This window comes from Cygnus olor, chromosome 2, assembly GCF_009769625.2.
Source record: "Cygnus olor isolate bCygOlo1 chromosome 2, bCygOlo1.pri.v2, whole genome shotgun sequence".
In the NCBI taxonomy this organism is placed as follows: Eukaryota; Metazoa; Chordata; class Aves; order Anseriformes; family Anatidae; genus Cygnus; species Cygnus olor.
Genome location: NC_049170.1, coordinates 24138159 through 24144483, shown reverse-complemented (window position 1 = coordinate 24144483; position 6325 = coordinate 24138159).

Genomic DNA, 6325 nt, shown 5'->3' with positions numbered 1-6325 from the left:
TGATTAAAACCAACATCGTAGAACTACTCCATCATATCCAAGATCCAAATCCATCATAGAACTGTCTGATCAGATTTGGTGGTGCCTAGCCCCAGGGCATTAAATATCTTCTCTGAGTGATATAATTCTGTATATTTGCAGAATTTAAGCATTCATATTTTTATTTTTTTTAAAATATTTTTCTTTGAAATAAAAATATTTCAACACAAATTAAAATTAAACCAGCACAGTGCTTTTCTTCAAATGGCATCGCTCCACAGCTATTTGCGCCAAGCCACTTGCAGGCAGCTGCAGCTCCCCGCTCCATGGCTGCATGCTCCAGTCCTCCCCCCGTGAACTGGTGCTGACGCTTGGGTGGCTGCTCAATGAGCCAGTTCAGGGACCTGATTCAGCTGAAAATGAACACCCTCCACAGGCCCTCCCCTCCAAAAGTGATTAATTTTCAGCCAGATGAAGTCTCTGCACTAACACACCACATTGTCTTCCCCAGTTCTGCTGCTGACATTGGAAACAGAGGCATATTTATAATAAGCATGCTAATAAAGTTGGAAGACTTTAAGACAAAACAAAATAGAAAGTGGCAAAAAGAGAACGCTGTCTCAAGGTTAATACATGGTAGAACTTTCCTTGTTGTGTAGGTAAGTGAAAGGAGTCGAAGGCTTTCCTTTGTTTACACCCTCCTCCCTCAAATAGTTTTCAAACTCATGATTTATTCTTTGAGGAAGAAAAATTTAGCATTTAAATTGCCACATCCAGGCATATATGCCTGAAAACGTTACTGAAGTCTTGTATCCTTTCAAATGAAAGCAAAGAGACTCCTATCTCCGATTATCTAAATCCGATGTAACACAACAAAGGATCTGCAAGTATTTTGAATGTCATGCCAACATGCCTAAATTCTTGTAATTCTTAGTGTTCTTTTTAATTCCAATCTGAGAATTAGACTGATAACATACTGTATAGATAACATTTTAAATTTATTCATTACATTCTGATAATTTTGTCATATAAGTAATTACACTAATGAAGTGGGTATTGTCCTTTCACGTTATTTCAGAAAGTACCATGTTATCAGCATGTAATAAACCTCATTTATCTATCCTTCCTCTTTTACTATCATGTCTAGTAAATACTATTAAAAGCTTTTTTAAATGCTTCCTTGCTCAGTTAATTTTTTTTAATTATTTTTTTTTTTACAATATCATTACACAGTCTAATTGAGTGATTAGTTTGCATGCCAATTATAGAAATACAGAGTTGAATAACTGGAACTATTGCAAGTTACATAACAAAAAATGAGCTAAAAGAACAATAACATTTGAAAGGATCACACAGAGTGGTGAAACCCAGAGTTAGGAATTAAGCACAGTTGGCAGAGTGCATTGCAAAGCGGAGCTGGTCTCAGGAGCTGGTCTCAGGAGCTGCTCTCAGGAAATCGACCCACTGAAAAGAGGATTCTCCAAAGCCCATTTAGAAAACAGGTTTTATACCATGCCTTGCACTCTTTTTCTCAATTTTGAGTGGGAAAAAAAATCTTTCTGCTAGAGGATTTTTTGCACGCAGCGATTTTATTGTCAGTTTTGTAATAACATCAGACTTGGTAGCTTTGGCCAACCACCATATGCTATATTTGATGAGAGGACTAACTCAGCACCAAGATGGCCTTGAATACCCTACTTTCACAGTTTCATGGCCCCCTGTTTGAGCCTTAAATGCTCTTAATATGACAAGGATGCCCATATGTATGGATGAGAAGCTGTAGGGGACAATTTGTTAATATATTTGCACAACACCAAGCATGTTACTGTCTTATGAAGTTGGTGTTTCTGATACTCCTAGAATGTGGGTGTTTGACAAAGACAACAGTGGCCATGGCTGAGGAGTTCCCATGTGTTGATAGATTTGATTTTATAAACGTTTTGTTTTTTCTTTTTTTAATATGATTTTCCTCACAGATGGGAATGGCAGTTACAAACCAATTATAATAAAAAAGAAAATTGGAAATGACCTTAGCATAATTTGCGTGTATGGGCTGTATCTCCTCCCCTAGAGGCCTAGTCCACCTGATCCCACCGCCTCAAAAGAAATTCACGATATCAGCCTGCATCAAGTTCTGGTCTCTTGTGAATCGACTGGATTTACAGGACAGGGCTGAGCACTGAAATGAATTGTGTGTTTCAGCAGAAGCAAAAACTAATCAGAGCATGCAGCTAGTCATGACATTTGCAGCCCAGAATAGATGTTTAATCTCTTTAAAAATACCTCCCTAAATGTTTTTATTCTGTGTTATTCACACTCCACCTACCACATGTATAACAGCACACAAAGTAAGAAATTATTCCTGATAAGGGACTTCTGAAAGTTCTTCTAATGCTGTTAATGAACAAAGAGGAAAAAGTGCAAAGAGAAACTGAAATCTCCCAAAATAGTGAGATATTTTATCTTGGCTAAAACCACTGCTAAAATTCTTCCCTCCCATCCTGGGAGAGCTCCTCACTTGCATTTGCTCTTCTGGCACTGGTCTCCACTGGCTCAACCCCCCCTACAAGCTGAGGGGTTTCCAGCACTGCCTGCAGCTGGCCTCACCACTGAGCTTCCTGCTCCCACGCGCTGTGCTTTTTAAGCGTCCCCAGAAGCAGGACCTCAAATGTCAAACCAACAGAGCACGTGGGAGCAGCACCGACTCCCAGTAGTTTAAAAGCAATGTCAGCCTCTTTACGTGCTTTAGAGAAATGTACTAGAAGCAGAGTTTACTGGATGTTAAACCCAACCACTCTTCAGGTAGCTCTGAACTAGATATCTGTACAGTTCTCTGCCTCTTTTCCCATACAATTTGCACTGTCTAGATAGAGTACTATGAATCTCAAGACCATTAACTATACAGAGGGGCAGGAAAAAAAGTAAACTGCATGCCTTGTTATTTAGGGTAGAGTGCAGAAATATGCACGAGACCATGTAAACGTGGCTTAGTCTTAAAAGAGGTCTCACATCACTGAGACATGCAGTTGTGAAACACCATGCAAAAAATTCAGATGGAAGACCACAGCTTGTAGAAAATAATGGCATATGTATAAAGAGATGAAATTCTTAAACATACATGTCAGAAAACTCAAGCTCAGAACAACTGAAAGTGTTACTTATGTCTTAAAATGTAAAAGCTGCAAAGATATCGTAGTGCACCATGACAAGGCATATTGCTGAAGATCTGAAGCAGACTTTGAGAATAAATGGAAGATAAGAGATCCTTGCAGCAGCAGGAAGGACTTCCAGGCTCTTAATGTTAGATAAACAAGCAAATAAATGGATGCAGCAAGGGCCAAACAGGGAATGGAAAAGATGATGCAGGAAAAAAGTAGAAGCTACAGCAGATTATGAAGTGGTTTATGTTTTGCAGGATGCTTCCTGCTCCCAGGCACTGACTTCTGCTCCCTGACTTTGAAGACTTCTCACCAGTTAGCGTTATTCTAACATGCGTAGGCTAAGATTAACTCTGGATGTCTGCACACTGCAAGGAACCATCTCCAACTCTTAACACAAATAGCTTCAGACACGAGGAGTGGGACGTAGCCTTGAAAACAAAAGAAATTTTCTCTTGTGTCAGACCAATGGTGCCTTTAGCCAGTATTCTCTTGCCTGTTAAGGAGGCTGACTGCTGTGCTGACATCTGGATCTTTGCAAAAACTCCAAAAGACAATCACCCATGAGGGTGATTGTCCAGTGACACAACTAAGACCGTCAAGTCTAAAATCCAGAACAAAGTTATCCCTCCTAAACCACAGCACCCGATCTCTGCTGCTGAGTATGGAAGGGTGGGAATAATTTTTCAGCTCCATCAGGAGCATGCTCTGCTCTTGGTACCACGTCGGTGTGGAGGCATGAATGAGCCTTCCCTCCACCAGCTTGCCCCAAAATGCAGCCATGACAACATGATGCCATGCAGATGCTCACCTTCTTCTTGCTTGTAACTGCAAGGAAAGTAGCATAGCTGTACCTGCAGTCGGCACCCACAAAATGAGATGAGGCAGAGAGAAAGAAGCCTTTGTTCTGCTGGCTCTGGCTGTGAGCTGGTCAAATAAAGCATCAAAGCACTTCACTAGTGTGTAGCAAGTGTCAGTCCTGCCACAAAACTTCTTGTTTTGTTTTGTTTTTTGTTTGTTTGTTTAATTCATTGCTTGCAAATAAAAATAATAAGGAAAGAGTCACAAATAGAATTGCTGTTTAAGAGACCACAGACTGTAGACCATTCCCCTCATACTGTCCTTGATTCACAATTTTATTAACAAAGTCATAGGGTCTATCTACAAAGTCCTTTTAGCATTCCCTTCACTAAAGAAGACTAGCTGTCCATGAGTTTGCATTTTTGAACCTGCTGATATTGTCTGTCTCCACCACCCCATGACAGCTTGCTCCAGAGGTACTTCGTCTGTGTTAAATTGATCTCTTGCTTGTTTCACTGTGGGTGTCCCGGTTCTGGTAATGTGAAACTGCAGTTCTGAGCTCACCTTATCCACTGCCTTGATTACTGTAAACCTCAATCACATCACTTTCTTCTGCTTTTTTCCCTCTAGTTTGAAGAAGTCCAGCTTTTTGGTCTCTCCTTACAAAACAGAAAATTTCATGTAACAAAATGACACCCTTTGCCCCCTTCCTGATGCTCAGTAATCCATTAGCTGCTGTATGATTTCATAACAATTTAAAATTTAGCAATTAGTGACTTTTTTTTGGCTGCTATATGATTTCAGAGAATTGTCAGTAACGACTCAGATCTTTCTCTGGAGCTGCAGATGCCAATTGCAAGTTCGGCATCATGTAGGCTTAGTCTTTCTCCTCAGTTGCATTACTTCACTTTTATCTGCACTAAAGCCCACATGTCCACATACTCAGTTTTGTGAGGTCTTTCCATGGACAGCTTCACCAATAGTCCAGCATTATCATCATCAGACTTGGAGATCTCACTCCTCTAGGTGACCAGGATGCTGAGTCCTAGCACCTATCCCTGCTGCTCACCCTTCACCATTCTTAAAAATTGTTTCCCATCTTCCCTTTGACATGCTTTCAGTTCGTGAAAGAACCTTTCCTCCAATCCCGAGTCAAGTTTGTTTCTTTAGTAACCTCTGGTCAAAAGTATTTTTGTAATTCCAGCTGTGCCATAGTCATTAGATTGATGTTATCTGTGCACTCACTGACACCTTCCCAGAACTCCAGCAGGTCAGAGAGGCAGGATTTCCCATTGTAAATGACATGTTGAGTCTTTTCCATGCCGATCTAATCTATCTAGCACTTCACTGATCTGAATTTACTCTGTAGATTAGTGGAACTTCAAGAACATGCAGGAAGAAGACTGCAGCACTAAAGAAAACTTTGGTACATTTGAAATATAATACGTAAAATTGTCACCTTGCAGATTCCCACAACACCTTGAAAAGTTGTAAGCCCTGTTTTGCCAGGGCTGAGGACTTAAGAGGTCATTGGGTTATAAGAAATTAAGAAGTGCCATATTGATAAAAAGGAAAAGAAGTAAGGAAAAGAAGTAATGGGAGCGTTGAGCAACCTGGTCTAGTGGAATGTGTCCCTGCCCATGGCAGGAGGGTTGGAACTGGGTGATCCTGAAGGGTCCTTTCCAACCCAAACCATTCCATGATTCGATGAGAGCTTGATGGCCTTTTTTCCTGAGGTCAAGAGTTGTGTGTGTGTGTCATACCTGAACTGCTGCTTGGGAAATCAGTAACTAGGGCTGGTCTGAGAACAGCAAGTGCCTGACTCTATTTCAAGCCAGGTGACAGCTAGGGTGTAGGAAAGTTTGCCCTTGAGATGCAGGTCAGAGATACAGTTAGCTCAGGAACTGTGACAGAAACAGTGCTATGAAAATCCACCTAAACTTGGGATAATTAAACATTTCCTAATCATTTTAGCTGTGTTTCCATTTGACAGATCCTTGCACAGACTGGACTGAAGGTCAAAACTAAAAAAAAAAAAAAAAAAAGGAAAAATATGTCTCTGGACAGGCTGCAAATAACTTTTTCTTCATCCTGTGTCTTACTTTATCATGTTAATATACACACAGATTCAAGCTTACATGGTTCTCAAAGTGACTTTGCTTACTCCTACTCATTTATCTGCCAAGCAAGCATTTGACTCAAAGTGACAGCTGAAAAACTCTGCCCTCTATTACTTTTTCATGTTGAGAAACAATTGCTTTATCAGCAAGAGAAAAGTCACTCCAACATTTGATTTACAGTATATACCACTGGTCCAGCCACCCAGTCAGCAGATAAAGTTGTTAAACTGCTGAAACCCATTGGCAGTTTTCTCTAGGTCTAGACTT